This window comes from Erpetoichthys calabaricus, chromosome 4 (assembly GCF_900747795.2).
Source record: "Erpetoichthys calabaricus chromosome 4, fErpCal1.3, whole genome shotgun sequence".
Lineage (NCBI taxonomy): Eukaryota > Metazoa > Chordata > Cladistia > Polypteriformes > Polypteridae > Erpetoichthys > Erpetoichthys calabaricus.
The window spans coordinates 4,388,018-4,405,582 of record NC_041397.2 but is presented as its reverse complement, the minus strand read 5'-3'; the positions used below and the strand labels follow the sequence as shown (position 1 = coordinate 4,405,582).

At 44.7% G+C, this 17,565-nt stretch overlaps 1 protein-coding gene across 1 annotated transcript in view; it reads left to right on the top strand.

Moving 5' to 3' along the window:
- Positions 1–8,641: 8,641 nt before the first annotated feature.
- Positions 8,642–17,565, top strand: part of slc10a2 (solute carrier family 10 member 2) — a 60,665-nt gene continuing 51,741 nt past the window's right edge. Inside the window, exon 1 of the mRNA XM_028799219.2 lies at positions 8,642–9,271. The gene's annotated coding sequence lies outside the window, so the exon portion shown is untranslated. The remainder of the gene's footprint in view (positions 9,272–17,565) is intronic.

Sequence of the window (17,565 nt, the reverse complement as noted above, 5' to 3'; positions counted from 1 at the left end):
AGGGCCACAGTGGCTGCATGTTTTCATTCTAACCATCTTCTTCATTAGTGAGCCGTTCTTACTGCTGATTAACTTCTTTTGCTTTAGTTTTAATTAACTTGACTCAGGCCCCATAATTGTCTCTTTTTCCTTAATTAGTAGCCAAACAATAATGAGACATCAAACAAGCCACCATATGACAGAAAAAACAGAAAAATCAACAGATTTGGAAATCTCTGCTGTGGCAGAATGAGAGCAGCAACAAGCCATGGAATTAAATAACAGGCTTAATTAACAGCAAGAATCAGCTTCTCATTAAGAGATTGGTTGGAGTGAAATTGGTTGAAGTTTGAAATCCCAGTTTAGCTGCTCATCTGTTGGCTCGTTTCACATCTCATTTCTGTTTGGCTGCCATTTAACTCTTTTAGGGCTAATTTTTTTTTTGTTTCTTTTCTCCCAGGGCTGAATATTTTTCCAAAAACTAACATTTTTTAAAAAAGAACACAAAGCAATTGTTTAACATATCAAATCAACAAAAAATATTTACTTTTGACAAATGTTACTGTCTTGCATGTTGTATGAGCCTGAATTCTCTATGTGTTGTTTTGATGCCTATTTTGCAATTGTCTGTTGCTGCATTTTCTAACATATATTGTTAGTGTGTACTGTAGAGAGACAAGTCACCCATTTGCCATCGTGCCATGCCACTGCCACCAAGTTTTCTGCCTGCATGAAAACCGTATTGTCACCTCTTTTCATCTTCTGAAACTTTATGAACTTTATGTATGGCATTATAGCCTGGCTCACCCCATGGGATTTGCTTCTGTTTATTACAGAAGTGAATAAAACTTTGCAGCAGCACGTACCTAAGCCACCAGGGGACAAAACACGTTTGGACCAATGCTCCCTGAAGTTATCTCACCAGTTCTGTCCCATCTCTATTTGTAATGCCACAGCACGCTTCATCTCGTCTTTCGTTGTGGGTTTCCACTTTGAATAACGAGAATGCGATGCAAACGCAGCCCGCGATTCAAAAAAAATCTCTGCCTACCTGTTTGTCTCGTCTGACAGTAGCTGAAAAGCAGCATCAGGAGAGAGCAGCCTGAAGTACAGCAGCTAGTGATCTGTCGTGTCCAACAGCAAGCCATGCCGTCTTGTAAACTCCGGTAGCCATATCGGCTCTCAACGGATCAATGTATGTGTATTTATCCCATGCGAACCTTGCCGTAGATGCATCGGCTGTGCGAAGGCACTCAACTGGCAGCAGATCCGCTCGCGCGGCATCGGCTGGTGTCTGATCAGCTGATGCCTGCTTCTAACTCTCTTGCTCGATCTCCTGATCACTGCCAATAAAGTCCGATTCTGAAAAATCAAGAGTCCGACTCCGCGGTAATGCGCAAAACAACGTCTGCCAAGTGTTTTCTTTTCTGCACTTGCTTCGCTGCCTTTTCACATGTCGGTGCCATCTTGCCATTGTTTACATTTCGCAACTCACGCACACGCAATGTTTATTTGCCGAGTCAACGAGTCTAGCATTCCTCCAAGCACAGAGGGAATGCCTGTGACGTGACAGTGAGATTTGTCGCCATTAACAGCTGATTGTCGCCCTTTATCCCTGGATGTCGACTTTTGTCGACATTCGCCTTCAACCCCTCCTGTCAACAAAAGTCGACATCCGCCCTAAAAGAGATAATGAAGAAACAAATCAATTCAGAGGACTGAATCCTTAAAAACAGGGCTATTGAAATGAAGGGAAAAGGAGTTAATTAGCAGTGAAAACTGGTCAATGATTAGGAAAAGGGTGAGAATGAAAACCTGCAGCCCTCCAGGCCTGGAGTTCGACACCCCTGACGTAGAGTGCATCCCATGGCTGCTCCCCCGGATCCAGTGTTGAAGGGGCGTCCTGGCCAGGCATGGGACCCGGCCTCCCGTCACAAATGCTGTAAGTCCATCCATCCATTTTCCAACCCACTGAATCTGAACACAGGGTCACGGGGGGTCTGCTGGAGCCAATCCCAGCCAACACAGGGCACAAGGCAGGAACCAATCCCGGGCAGGGTGCCAACCCACCGCAGGACACACACAAACACACCCACACACACTAGGGACAATTTAGAATCGCCAATCCACCTAACCTGCATGTCTTTGGACTGTTTGAGGAAACCGGAGCGCCCGGAGGAAACCCACGCAGACACGGGGAGAACATGCAAACTCCACACAGGGAGGACCCGGGAAGTGAACCCAGGTCCCCAGGTCTCCCAACTGCGAGGCAGCAGCGCTACCCACTGCGCCACCGTGCCGCCTAATGCTGTAAGTCATCAATAAATATTTTTTTTTTTACCAATCTGGTTATTTTTGTGCCTCACCTTGTATTGTTAATAAAAGAATAATGATCTTTCAAAACAGGAAATACATCCTTAAGCGATGCCACTGCCTGTGTAAATGATTAGTGTTAAGCTTTTTGTTTGGGACAAAGACACATTTTTTTCCTTGATTTCCACAGTTTAAAATTACAAATCAAACAATTCAGACATTGTGATTAAAGAGCATTGTAGATTTTCATTTAAGGGGATCTGCAGACATTTTGGTCACACAACCTTTTTCCACATGGTCCCACCAATTCAGGGCGCCATCATGTTTGGAAGAATTGGCATCCCAGGTGTTTGTGATTCCTCAGGTGTGCTTCATGAGTAATTACCTTGGCTGCTTCTACCCTTTGGAGTCTGGAGTTGCCATTGTTGTTTAAGCAAAAGAAGATTAAGAGGAGACCTGATTGAAGTGTTTAACATTATGAAGGGAATCAGTCCAGTGGATCGAGACTGTTACTTTAAAATGAGTTCATCAAGAACATGGAGATACAGCTGGAAACTTGTTAAGAGGACATTTCGCACAGACATTAGGAAGGGTTTCTTTACACAATGATAGACACTTGGAATAAGCGACCAAGTAGCGTGGTAGACAGTAAGACGTTGGGAACTTTCAAAACTCGACTTGATGTTATTTTAGAAGAAATAAGTGGAGAGAACTAGCGAGCTTTGTTGGGGTGAATGGCCTGTTCTCATCTAGTTGTGCCAATGAAAGTCAAAGAAGCCATCATGAGGCTGAAAAACAAGAATCAAACCATTGGAGCCATCAGTAACACCTTAGGATGAACAATATCAACTGTCTGGAATTTCATGAAGAAGAAAGAACACATTGGTGAACTCAGTAATCACAAAGGGACTGGTAGGCCAAGGAAGACCTCCACTGCTAATGACAGAAGAGTCCTCACTCTGGTCAAGAAAAAGCCCCAAGTGCCTGTCTAACAGATCAGAAACAGTCTACAGGGGTTCCGATGTGGACGTGTCAGAGATGACTATCAGCAGAAGACTTCATGAACAGAAACACATTACAGTGACGCATATTACAGCCACATACAAGCCAGTACTACTGTCAGAGGAGATTAAAGGCATATTACCGACACGCACGCCTGTATTACCGCCAGAGAAAATTAAAGGTATATTACGGACGTACAAGCCAGCAGACATACAAGACGGTATTACTGTCACAGAAAATTAAAGACACACAATACACGGCGGCAGCCCACGAAGAACGGTCAGCTCAGCAAGTGAACATCAACAAAAGAAAGGCTGAAAGACAAAGAAAAGTACGACCAACAAACAGAATGAGGTCAAGGTCCCTTGCCATTTAATATAGACTGTTCCTACTAATGTTTATGCACTACTGTTCTAGCGGCCGTTATTGTAACGGGCTTAATGACTAGTATAATAAATAATCTATCTTACTAAACCACAGTTAATATATGCACGGCGGACGCACCGAGGCGCATGCGCACTGCGGCCTTGGCACCCGCCCCAGAGTCCAGAGTCAAACGCAGCGGCTTTCCAAAACGCGGCGGCTTCCCAGAGTCAGTAGGTGGCGCCCAAACAACACAACTTGTAAACTAGACTTGCTCTAATCCACTGTGCCAGTAATGTAGATCACATAACGGTCATTCAGTTTGGCGCCCGCCCCAGAGTCCAGATTCAAACGCAGCGACTTCCCAAAACGCGGCATCTTCCCAGAGTCAGTAGGTGGCGCCCAAATAACACAATGTAATGCGCCGTGGCGCCTGCCACAGAGTCAGATGCAGCGGCTTCCCAGAGTCAGTAGGTGTCGCCCAAACAACACAACCTGTGAGCTACACTTGCTCTAATCCACTGTGCCAGTAATATAGATCACATAACGGTCACAGACTCTAACCCAGCCGCTTCCCAGACTCAGTGGCTGGCACACGAACACCACAACCTGTAAACTAAACTTGTTGTACTCCACTCTGCCAGCAGTCGGTGTCAGCAAAGGCAACGGAATTACGTCTCCACAAAACGAAACCGCTTTAGTACAGATATGCTTATGTAATTAAATGACATTTCCCCAGAAGCACCCACCCTCCATGATATGTCATCCATCCAGATATCGGACGGAACAGAAACTGATTGCCATTCTTGGATTTCCAATTCGCTAGCGAATCGCGGGCTTACTTGTAATAGATAATAGAGCACAGTGTGAGGTAGTACAGAAATGGCAGCATGACTTAATGTATGATAATCCATATTACTAACCGAGAATGGTAAACCGGATGGCATGGACGCAGGTACACGGCGATGGGACCATGAGACATACTGCGCAGGCGCGTACAGCGCACGTCTCATAGACCGCGAGCGAAGTCGTATCCACCGCTGAACGAAGGAGTCACGGCCCAAAAACAAAAGAGCTCAACTGACGTGAATGAGAAATGAAGCAACAACACGCCCATAGCTAACGACTACCGACACAGCCACACAAAAAAGAGGATTCTGTGCTGCAGCCCAGATTCAAACGGAGGAGGCTACGGAGGCCCCACAGGTCACAAGGGAAAGTACGAAAGGCGCCGGCGCCTATAACGATAGTACGGAAGGCGCAGGCGACACCGCCATAGTGTGAGTGGCACTACCGTGCAGTGAAGTTAGAAATAATGTGCTGCTTGGGACCGCCATATTGTGAGTGGCACCACCGCGGAGTGAAGTTAGGAATAATGTGCTGCTTGGAATTGTACAAACCGCTGAACGCTTTACACCAAATACAAACACAATACAGCTCAACTACCAGAAATAACAAATAAAACAACAAGCCCATACCTAACGACACGGCCACAGAACAAACAAACACAACAGGATTCGGCGCCTCGCCCAAAGTCAAACCAGAGAGAGTACGGATGCCGCCAACGTCCACACTACACAGAATAGTGAAGCAAAGCAGGCACAGCTCCAGAAAGAGAAAGCTCGAATCACGGAGATACAAACACGAGCCCACCTGCATGAAAACAATGCACGCAGGCGCCTACAATGCGGTTCTCAAATAACACAGAGTTTACACATGGACAACTGTATAAACGTACGGCATCCTCACACGTCCAAACCATATAGCATATGTGAATCACATTACAGTCATGCAGTATTGACAGTACAACCACAGAAAACGCTCCATGTTAACAGTAAGTGGAATTATCCATATTACTAACGGTAGACAACGGATGACTAATGGAGTCACGGTCATGGCTCCAAAACGATCCAGCTCAACTACCGGAGCTACAAAAACGAGCCCGCATGGATAAAAACAATAGACGGAGGCACCTACAACGCGCGTCTGAAACCGCGGAAGCAAAACTGCCTCGCCTCCAAACCCAAAAAGATCGACTAACGGAGCTACAAAAACGAGCCCGCATAGACAAATACAATGAACATAGACGCCTACAACGCGCATCAGAAACTGTGAAGCAAAGCAGGCATGGGTTCAAAATGAAACACCGCAACTGACGGAGATACAAAAACGAGCCCGCCTTGATAAAAACAATGAACGCAGGCGCCTACAACGCGCTTCTCAAACAACGCAACCAAAGGAGTCACGGCTCCCAAACGAAATATCTCAACTAACGGACATACAGAAACGAGCCCGCATGGATACAATTAATGCACGCAGGCGCCTACAACGCACCTCTCAAACAGCAGAGGCAATAGATAAACGGCAAAGAAAGGAACGACAAACAACCGCTAAACAATTCCACCAATTAGCTGACAACGCATTCTGTAATGAGTCCACTATTAATGAACATTCATTAGGATTAATCAATATCATTTGCTGTCATTGTCATTCACTTAACTTCCCTGAAGAAACAACTGGCAATACAACTAATGAGTTTACACGTTGTTGCCAAAAGGGTCAGGTTAGACTGCCTCCTTTAGATGAATATCCTGAATATCTACGGAAGCTTCTAACTAACAATGTGCCCGAAAGTAAAAACTTTATGGACTGCATTAGATCCTACAATAGTTCATTTGCTTTTGCATCTACCGGGGTAAATATCAGGCCACCAGCTGGCAATGGCCCATACTGCTTTCGTGTATGTGAACAAATATTACATCGGATTGGAACAGTTTATGCCGTATTGCCTAGATTTTCTATGTGCATTAAGATTGGTTATTACAGTATTTATGTTGTGCACTTTTATGGAAGATTTTATTAAACAATTATCATGACCAAGCACAGGAGTGGCATTTCGGAAGGGGTTAAAAGCAGAGATAGATCGTCAAGATAAATGAATTACCTTGGATATGTTTTCGGAGAGGACCCGGGCGCCGAAGCTATTCGGATGCAGGCCATCTCGTTTGAAAAAACGCGGTCTTTCCCAAAAGAGGTCCCAGATGTTGATGAACCCGATGTTTTGATTCTTGCAGAAGCCCTGCAGCCAGTTGTTTAATCCAAGCAGACGACTGTAGTACTCATTTGATCGTCTGACGAGAGGGAGTGGACCCGAGATGAATATCTTTGCCGATGGGGTCCTCTCCTTTGTGTCTTTAATAAATGCAGTGAAGTCTGCCTTGAGGATCTCAGACTGCCGGTGCCTTATGTCGTTTACGCCAGCATGTAAAACAATTGCTCCAACTGCCCTGTTCTTGTAGATTGCCGGCGCACGTCTCGTCACATCTCAGACACGAGCACCGGGAAAACAAGAAACAAAAGATTTTCTATTAGGGCAAGTGATATTGAGGTTCCTAACAATAGAATCACCTACCACTATTACATCACCAGGAGCTGAAGGCGAACTGGGGACGCTTAGAGGGTCGAACCGGTTCTGTGTTGCGATGCTTGCCTGTGCCGATGGAGGTGTTCTGGCCTTGAACCCCCGCCTGCATAGCTGAAATACACCGAGGTCATCATCGGTGTCGCTCCTACGAGGCGCGGGGGTGAAGTCGACTTGAGCAGCACAATGCGGGGTTGATGTTACGCTGATAACAGATGGCGAGGACGGTTTATCCAAGAGCCGAGCCTTCAGATCTCTGAGGTATCTTCGTCTGGACAGAAGTTTCTGAATCTGTTCATCGAGTGCCTGGAGTTCCTCGACTACAATTTCAACGCGATTCACCTCACTATCGGCCATTGTCCGCTTCTGTTTCTGCTTCCGCTTCGTGCCCCAGGAAGAATGAGAAAGAGAGAGATTGGTTAGCTAGAAGTCAAGTGCACCCTGAACCCAAATCGCGAACGCAAATATGCACAGATCTACGTGTTAGATCCAGATGACGCAATCTATCAACGAATGCACCTCCCTGAAAACAAGCAATGCACAGAGCTGATAATGAGAAACGTCGCTGAAGTCATAAACAATCACCCATTAGCTAAGTCTATAACAATGCTACATGAGGTTGAAAGAGAGGCCAATACAAAAGCAGAAGCACAAGGTGTAGCGCCAACTAAAATTGCTTTAGTTTTAATAAAGGACAAAGAACAAGATCCAAGACGATACAATCTTCCCATCGTTACTGAAGTTGTAATTGTCTTTCAAAGTAAAGATGGTGAGCCTCCAATTGACCGCGATATTGTCCTGCATTTACATCCTGATGGAAACAAAAAACCTATCTTCCACCGCACAGACATTTGTTTTCCAAAACTTGATACTTTGACATACCCCATTTTGTTTCCAAGTGGCCAAGAAGGATGGAATGCTCTCATTTCGCAAAGCGGGCACGGCTCCAAAACGAACGAGCTCGACTAATGTATTTCAGGATACCCAACGCCAGGGGTAGGCGAGCGCAGCCCCCTTGTAGTTGTTTATGACGTGTAAACAATGACAGGTCAGAATGTTTCACAGTAGAAGGATATCAAAGGATGTCAAAGTGCAGTGTGCAAAATCCTTAAAGGTCACTATGAGATTTTCAGTTCTTTTCTACCTGCACACTCATCTTTGCAGGACAGTGGCTCGCATGTATAAAAGTTCTGTTTGTAGAGGTGGTTAAGGCTGTGTGGAAGATCCCAGCGGGCAGCATGGTGTTGTGGAGTCTGACAGCTTGCGGGTAAAAACTCTCCTGCAGCCTGGCAGATCTGGCTCTGATGCTGCAGTATCGTCTCTTGGATGGCAGAAGTGTGAAAAGTCCATATGAGGGTGTAAGGGGTCCTGCACAGGCCTTGCGGACACTGTGTTTGTAAAATATGTCCTGTAGTGAAGACAGAAGCACCCCAATAATGTTCTCTGCTGTCTTCACTATCCTATGCAGGCTGTTGCGGTCGGATATGTTGCAGTTGCCATACCAGACAGTGATGCAGCTGGTCAGAACACTCTCAATGGTGCCTATGTAGAACATGGTGAGGATGGAAGGGGGAAGACTTGCTCGCTTCAGCCACCTCAGGAAGTGTAGTCTCTGCTTTGTGTATGTGACAAAGTGCTAAATATGACAATGACTTTAACAGTCCTGCCATTGCTTTGTCCAAACATTACGGTGTCCTGAATTGGAGGCATGTAGAAAGCGTGTGTGTGACAGAAATGTCTGCAAATCCCCTTAAATAAAAGTCCGCAGTGTGCACTTTACTCACGATGTCTGAATTGTTTGATCTGTCATTTCAAACTGTGGAGCAGAGGGGCAAATCGAGGACCAACGTGTCTTTGTGTCCCAAACGTTACGGAGGGCCCTGCATCATCAATCCGAAACGTGTCCGAAATCTCCATTAAAGATTCAGGTGAGGTTCAGTGACAATTGAGGAATCTCGGCCACAGCAGCACATGACACAAATGTTACGGTGGCCTTTGGACTTTTCCTGCTAATGAAGACTTCATTTATGGAGAGATTGCTTTGTATGATAAAACGCCAATTCACTTGCTCTTCTTTCTCTTTCAGCCAGAAGTGAACAACTGCGAGCCGCTGCTTAGCCATCTGCTGGCTTCTTCATTTGACGAGACTCGCTTTATGGTGACCCGACTAGCGTGCTGGACGTCTTTGAAGTGGTAAGTGTGTCACGTGACGCAAGGCTCATTTAGTAATTATGCCCGAATTGCTAATTGCGGCAATAAAAATGTTCCTCAGAAAGCAATTCAATAGTTAAAAGGTGTGTGTGATGTGTCCTTAGGTGACCTTTACAGGGAAGATGGCACATCAGCTTTTCTTTTCTTTTTTTATTTTTTATTATTACCACACTTTATTTTAACTTCACCTGTTTGTTGTTTGGTACAAATCTTGTAATCGATGTTTAACCCACTTCCTCTTGTCCAAATGACTTGAAATTTTGCACACTTAACTCACTTCCAATGGAAATACAAGAATCAATAATCAGTTTCATTAATTGATCAATTAATCCATGTTAATTAAGAAATGAAATTTTTGTATGAAGAATAGTTCAAGATTTCACCAATAGATGGCACTAGTAACTGATAGAAATATTAAAGGAAGTGTTTAAATCCATCCATCCATTATCCAACCTGCTATATCCTAACTACAGGGTCACAGGGGTCTGCTGGAGCCAATCCCAATCCAACACAGGGCGCAAGGCAGGAAACAAACCCTGGGCAGGATACCAGCCCACCGCAGAAGTGTTAAAATATTGATTACAAAATTATACTAAAACAAACCCAAGACTTAAAAGTTGAAAATAATATATATATAAAAATACTTTTTAAAAACCACACTTATATTAAGTTAGGAACAGTGGACCAGCTCTGTACCCTTAGCAGGGTCCTGGAGGGTGCATGGGAGTTCGCCCAACCAGTCTACATGTGTTTTGTGGACTTGGAAAAGGCGTTCGACCGTGTCCCTCAGGGGATCCTGTGGGGGGTGCTCCGGGAGTATGGGGTACCCAGTCCCTGTACGATCGGTGTCAGAGCTTGGTCCACATTGCCGGCAGTAAGTCGAACCCATTTCCAGTGAGAGTTGGACTCCGTCAGAGCTGCCCTTTGTCACCGATTCTGTTCATAACTTTTATGGACAGAATTTCTAGACGCAGCCAGGGTGTTGAGGGGGTCCGGTTTGGTGGACTCAGGATTGGGTCACTGCTTTTTGCAGATGATGTTGTCCTGTTTGCTTCATCAGGCCGTGATCTTCATCTCTCTCTGGATCGGTTCGCAGCTGAGTGTGAAGCGGCTGGGATGGGAATCAGCACCTCTAAATCCGAGACCATGGTCCTCAGCTGGGAAAGGGTGGAGTGCCCTCTCAGGTTTGGGAGTGAGATCCTGCCTCAAGTGGAGGAGTTTAAGTATCTCGGGGTCTTGTTCACAACTGAGGGAAGAATGGAGCGTGAGATCGACAGGCGGATCGGTGCGGCATCCACAGTGATGAGGGCTCTGCATCGGTCTGTCGTGGTGAAAAAGGAGCTGAGCCATCAGACAAAGCTCTCAATTTACCAGTCGATCTATGTTCCTACCCTCACCTATGGTCATGAGCTATGGGTAGTGACCGAAAGAACGAGATCACGAATACAAGCGGCTGAAATGAGTTTCCTTTGCAGGGTGTCTGGGCTCTCCCTTAAAGATAGGGTGAGAAGCTCAGAGTAGAGCCGCTGCTCCTCCGCATCGAGAGGAGTCAGATGAGGTGGCTCGGGCATCTGATCAGGATGCCTCCTGGACGCCTCCCTGGTGAGGTGTTCCGGGCACGTCCAACCGGGAGGAGGCCCCGGGGAAGACCCAGGACACGCTGGAGGGACTATGTCTCTCGACTGGCCTGGGAACGCCTCGGGATTCTCCCGGAAGAGCTAGAAGACGTGGCCGGGGAGAGGGAAGTCTGGGCATCTCTGCTCAAGCTGCTGCCCCCGCAACCCGACCTCGGATAAGCGGAAGAGAATGGATGGATGGATGGATGGATATATTAAGTTAAAAAGTGTACTAAAAAGTAAAAAATAAGTCTCTCATACATCACTTGTAAAATAAAAGCACAGGCGCTTTTCATCAATCAACATTCAGAAAACATTTCTTAAAATCTCAGCAAAAGCGCCACCTTCTATTTTACGAGTGATGTATGAGAGACTTATTTTTTAATTTTTAGTACACTTTTTAACTTAATATAAGCGCGGTTTTTAAAAAACAATTTTTTTATATATTTATATTTATTTCTGATTCACATTCTCACTCTCAGGATCTTTGTCAATTTAAGCAGCCCACTCCCCTTTTTGGAATGAGGTCCCGCGAGATGAGACTTTTAACATGACATTTTTTCACCCTCCTCTCAACCATTTTCATCCACGCCCGCGGTCCTCTCACCTCTCATTGGTGTGAATGCTTTTGTCGGACACAGTTCCTGTGCTCTTATAAATTTTGTCAGGACAGTAATTTTATATGTTCTAGATGACACATCAATGACTAAGCGAAGAAGAAAGAGCATGGACAAACATTCAAGAAAGACGTTTTATTTATTAGAGAGAAAGAAATGATATTGCGGTGGGTTGGCACCCTGCCCGGGATTGGTTCCTGCCTTGTGCCCTGTGTTGGCTGGGATTGGCTCCAGCAGACCCCCGTGACCCTGTGTTTGGATTCAGCGGGTTGGAAAATGGATGGATGGATGGAAGAAACGATATTCACTCACGGGTAGTTATACGTTGTGTTGTCACGATGCAAGTCCAAACACGGAATCAAAATTCAACGTGAAATTTTAACGTTTCCTCACTTTAAGTTCCCAATTAAGGAAGACGTATTTTTTCCAAATCTTATTGAAGAATTTTATCCCGAAGGGTTATCAACAGAAAAAATGAGTACACGGGCAATCCAAGAAATGAGGAAGTCAAACGAATTAACTTGAAAATGTTGATCGGTTAAACGACAAATTGGTTAAATGCGTATCATTAGACTATGCTGAAACAGTTGGTGGTGATGGTGTGGAAGATGAAAACATCAGCTTGCAATGTCACGAAGAATATCTACAACTGTTAACACCGTCCGGTTTTCCAACGGCCGAATTACTGTAGAAAGAAGGATGTATCCAAGAAAGGTAATGTAGTACATCTTCAGGGGATAACATTGGACACCAAAGTAGATCTTGATATGCCATTCGTATTAAAACATTTACAGTTTCCTGTTAGAATAGCTTTTACAAAGTCAATTAACAAATCTCAGAGCCAAACATCTGAAAAAGTCATTTTATTTAATAGGGCGAGAGAAACAAAATTCAATCACGAGCAGTAATATGTCGTGTGGATGCAAAAGTAACACTTCAAATGAAAATTAATATCTGTTTAAATTGTACATCCGCATCCCCATATGCGACTGGCAGAACCGCAAACGCGTAGCGCAATCATGGGGATTGGTGAGCAAAGCAAGCAGGGGGCAAAGCCCTCAAGTTATTAATAATAATTCACCATGAAAAACTTATTGAAACTTATAACTTATTGAAAAACGTATCAGAATCACAGCAGAGCTTAGTGCCGCTTCCACCCAGCTTGTCTTTGTGACGTTTGCCTGCCGTCCTTGCAGTCTTTCTGATGGTTGATGGGTTCTCCTCTCGCATCCCAAACGTGTGTGCGCTCATCAGACTGACCGGTGACTCTAAATGAACCCGATGTGATGTCGGTGTGTCCTGTGCTGTACTGCCACCCCGTGCTGGGCTGGCTTCTCACTTGCTGGTGGCCACCAGCCCCCATGACACTGAACAGTTGCCTCGTTAATTCCTGCAGTGTCCCCACATGGTAAGTCAAGTGGCTTTGTATGCTTTACTATCAGAGGCCGAACACTTATCCAAACCTTGGGGGGGGGGGGTCTCGTTTATGAATCTGTATGCGTACGGTAAAACAAAATCTGATTTATAACACCTGATGTATTCACATTTGTACGTGATCAACCGTTTATAAATCACAGTCATTAATGTGCGTACGCAAACTCTGACACGATAATGTACGGACTATACTAATAAACCTCAGACTTATGGGAAGAGCAGATTTACTCGTAAGGGGAGACCAAGGCGATAAGAAACGAGAGGCAAACGAAGCAAAAACTTTGAAGAGTTAGAGCTAGAAATTCTCATCTCTGAAGTAGAAGAACCTTTATTTAGTGGCCTGAGCAACTTCTTACAAATCTATCAGCAAGTTCGACTTTGGAGAGTTATCGGTGAATAAAGCAACATGGACGTACAATGAGGGTCAGGCTTTCTTGTCCGCTTTCCTACTTCATGAACTTATTTTTCAGGAAACAGAGACTTTTTTAACACTCAGGAAGTTTTGTGCCATTCTGACCGGTACCAGCTCCCAGCTCCTACTCCCCATTATGTACTGTTCAGTCAACCGGGAACTATTGTGCTGATTGGTTGACGGCAAGTCCCGGTGCCATCTTACAAATCTGTTAGTAATCTGGATGGAGTGCCAATCTTTCCACTGCATCACTCTTCATAGCCGCCTTTCTGCTTGTTGTGCCACACCATGCAATAAACTCCCCTGTGAAGTTGTGATCGTTTCAGAGCAATAAGTTGTAAACTTCCAAACTCACCTCACTTGGCAGGACATGACTTTTTTGCATTAAGTTTACAGTTCAACCTGTATGATGGCACCAGGGACCACTATTGTCACAGAGTCTACACCGTACAGGAACTCATTTGTTGGATTTAAATCATTTTAGAACACCCTGACTAGAGCTGCTGATTAGCACTGCACGCTGCATCTCTGTTGTTAGTCATTAGTGTTTTACTAACAGGCTGGAATTCTATGAGGAAGGAATAAAAGAGTACGATCAAAGTGGAGCAGATGATGTTATTTATCTTGACTTTCAGAAAGCATTTGATAAGGTGCCACATGAAAGGGTGGGCATCAAACTAAAAGAAGTGGCAGCTCAAGGTGTGGGGTGGACATGGGTGCAGAATTGGCTCAGACATGGGAAGCAGAGGGTGATGGTGTTAGGAACTCAATCAGAATTGGCTGATGTTAAGAGTAGTGACCAGCAGGGGTCAGTGTGGGGCCGCTGATATTTTAATATCTATAAATGATGTAGATATGAATATAAAGAACAAGCTGATGAAGTCTGCAGATGATACCAAGATAGGTGGATTAGCAGATAATTTGAAATCCGTTATTTCATCACAGAAGGACTTGGACAGCAGACAGGCTTGGGCAGATTTGTGATAGATAGATACAGTGCATCCGGAAAGTATTCACAGTGCATCACTTTTTCCACATTTTTTTATGTTACAGCCTTATTCCAAAATGGATTAAATTCATTTTTTTCCTCAGAATTCTACACACAACACCCCATAATGACAACGTGAAAAAAGTTTACTTGAGGTTTTTGCAAACTTATTAAAAATAAATAAATTGAGAAAGCACATGTACATAAGTATTCACAGCCTTTGCCATGAAGCTCAGAATTGAGCTCAGGTCCATCCTGTTTCTCCTGATCATCCTTGAGATGTTTCTGCAGCTTCATTGGAGTCCACCTGTGGTAAATTCAGTTGACTGGACATGATTTGGAAAATCACACACCTGTCTATATAAGGTCCCACAGTTGACAGTTCATGTCAGAGCACAAAGCAAGCATGAAGTCAAAGGAATTGTCTGTAGACCTCTGAGACAGGATTGTCTCGAGGCACAAATCTGGGGAAGGTTACAGAAACATTTCTGCTGCTTTGAAGGTCCCAATGAGCACAGTGGCCTCCATCATCCATAAGTGGAAGAAGTTCGAAACCACCAGGACTCTTCCTAGAGCTGGCCGGCCATCTAAACTGAGCGATCGAGGGAGAAGGGCCTTAGTCAGGGAGGTGACCAAGAACCTGATGGTCACTCTGTCAGAGCTCCAGAGGTCCTCTGTGGAGAGAGGAGGACCTTCCAGAAGGACAACCATCTCTGCAGCAATCAACCAATCAAGCCTGTATGGTAGAGTGGCCAGACGGAAGCCACTCCTTAGTAAAAGGCACATGGCAGCCTGCCTGGAGTTTGCCAAAAGGCACCTGAAGGACTCTCAGACCATGAGAAAGAAAATTCTCTGGTCTGATGAGACAAAGACTGAACTCTTTGGTGTGAATGGCAGGCGTCACGTTTGGAGGAAACCTGGTACCGCTCATCACCAGGCCAATACCATCCCTACAGTGAAGCATGGTGGTGGCAGCATCATGCTGTGGGGATGTTTTTCAGTGGCAGGGACTGGGAGACTAGTCAGGATAAAGGGAAAGATGACTGCAGCAATGTACAGAGACATCCTGGATGAAAACCTGCTCCAGAGCGCTCTTGACCTCAGACTGGGGCGACGGTTCATCTTTCAGCAGGACAACAACCCTAAGCACACAGCCAAGATATCAAAGGAGTGGCTTCAGGACAACTCTGTGAATGTCCTTGAGTGGCCCAGCCAGAGCCCAGACTTGAATCCGATTGAACATCTCTGGAGAGATCTTAAAATGGCTGTGCACTGACGCTTCCCATCCAACCTGATGGAGCTTGAGAGGTGCTGCAAAGAGGAATGGGCCAAACTGGCCAAGGATAGGTGTGCCAAGCTTGTGGCATCATATTCAACAAGACTTGAGGCTGTAATTGCTGCCAAAGGTGCATCGACAAAGTATTGAGCAAAGGCTGTGAATACTTATGGACATGGGATTTCTCAGTTGTTTTATTTTTAATAAATTTGCAAAAACCTCGAGTAAACTTTTTTCACGTTGTCATTATGGGGTGTTGTGTGCAGAATTCTGAGGGAAAATATGAATTTAATCCATTTTGGAATAAGGCTGTAACATAACAAAATGTGGAAAAAGTGATGCGCTGGGAATACTTTCTGGATGCATTGTAGATAGATAGATAGATAGATAGATAGATAGATAGATAGATAGATAGATAGATAGATAGATAGATAGATAGATAGATAGATAGATAGATAGATAGATAGATAGATAGATAGATAGATAGATAGATACTTTATTAATCCCAAGGGGAAATTCCCATACTCCAGCAGCAGTATACTGATAAAAACAACATTAAATTAAAGAGTGATAACAATGCAGGTATAATAGACAATAACTTTGAATAATGTTAACGTTTAAACCCCCGGGCTGGAATTGAAGAGTCGTATAGTTTGGCGGAGGAACAATCTCCTCATTCTGTCAGTGGAGCAGGACGGTGACAGCAGTCTGTCACTGAAGCTGCTCCTCTGTCTGGAGATGATCCTGTTCAGTGGATGCAGTGGATTCTCCATGAATGACAGGAGTCTGCTCAGCGCCCGTTGCTCTGCCACAGATGTCAAACTGTCCAGCTCCGTGCCTACAATAGAGCCTGCCTTCCTCACCAGTTTGTCCAGGCATGAGGCGTCCCTCTTCTTTATGTTGCCTCCCCAGCACAACACTGCGCAGAAGAGGGCGCTCACCACAACCGTCTGATAGAACATCTGCAGCATCTTATTGCAGATGTTGAAGGACGCCAGCCTTCTCAGGAAGTATAGTCGGCTCTGTCCTATCTTGAACAGAGCATCAGTATTGGGAGTCTAGTCCAGTTTATCATCCAGCTGCACTCCCAGGTATTTATAGGTCTGCACCTTCTGCACACAGTCACCTCTGATGATCATAGGGTCCATGAGGGGCCTGGGCCTCCTAAAAATCATCAATTTAATGTCAGTAAATGTAAAGAATTACACATAGGAAGTAAAAATGTTAGGTTTGAATAAACAATGGGCGGTCTGAACATCGAGAGTCCACCTTATGAGAAGGATTTAGGAGTCACAGTGGACTCTACATTATCAACTTCCACACAGTGTTCAGAAGTCATTAAAAAGGCAAACAGAATGTCAGGTTATATAGCACCTTGATGTGTGGAGTACAAGTCACAGGAGGTTCTGCTCAAGCTTTATAACACACTGGTGAGGCCTCATCTGGAGTCCTGTGTGCAGTTTTGGTCTCCAGAGTACAAAAAGGACATAGCAGCACTAGAGAAGGTCCAGAGAAGAGCAACTAGGCTGATTCAGGGCTACAGGGGATGAGTTATGAGGGAAGATTAAAAGAGCTGAGCCTTTACAGGTTAAGCAAAAGAAGATTAAGAGGTGATATGATTGAAGTGTTTAAAATGATGAAGGAAATTAGTCCAGTAGATCGAGACTGTTATTTTAAAATGAGTTCATCAAGAACACGGGGACACAGTTGGAAACTTGTGAAGGGTAAATTTCGCACAAACATTAGGAAGTTTTTCTTTACGCAAAGAACGACAGACACTTGGAATAAGCGACCAGGAAGTGTGGAGGACAGTAAGACTTTAGTGACTTTCAAAACTCAACTTTATATTTTTTGGTAGAATTAAGTGCTTAGGACTGGCAAGCTTTGTTGAGCTGAATGGCCTGTTCTCGTCCAGAGTGTTCTAATGTTCTGT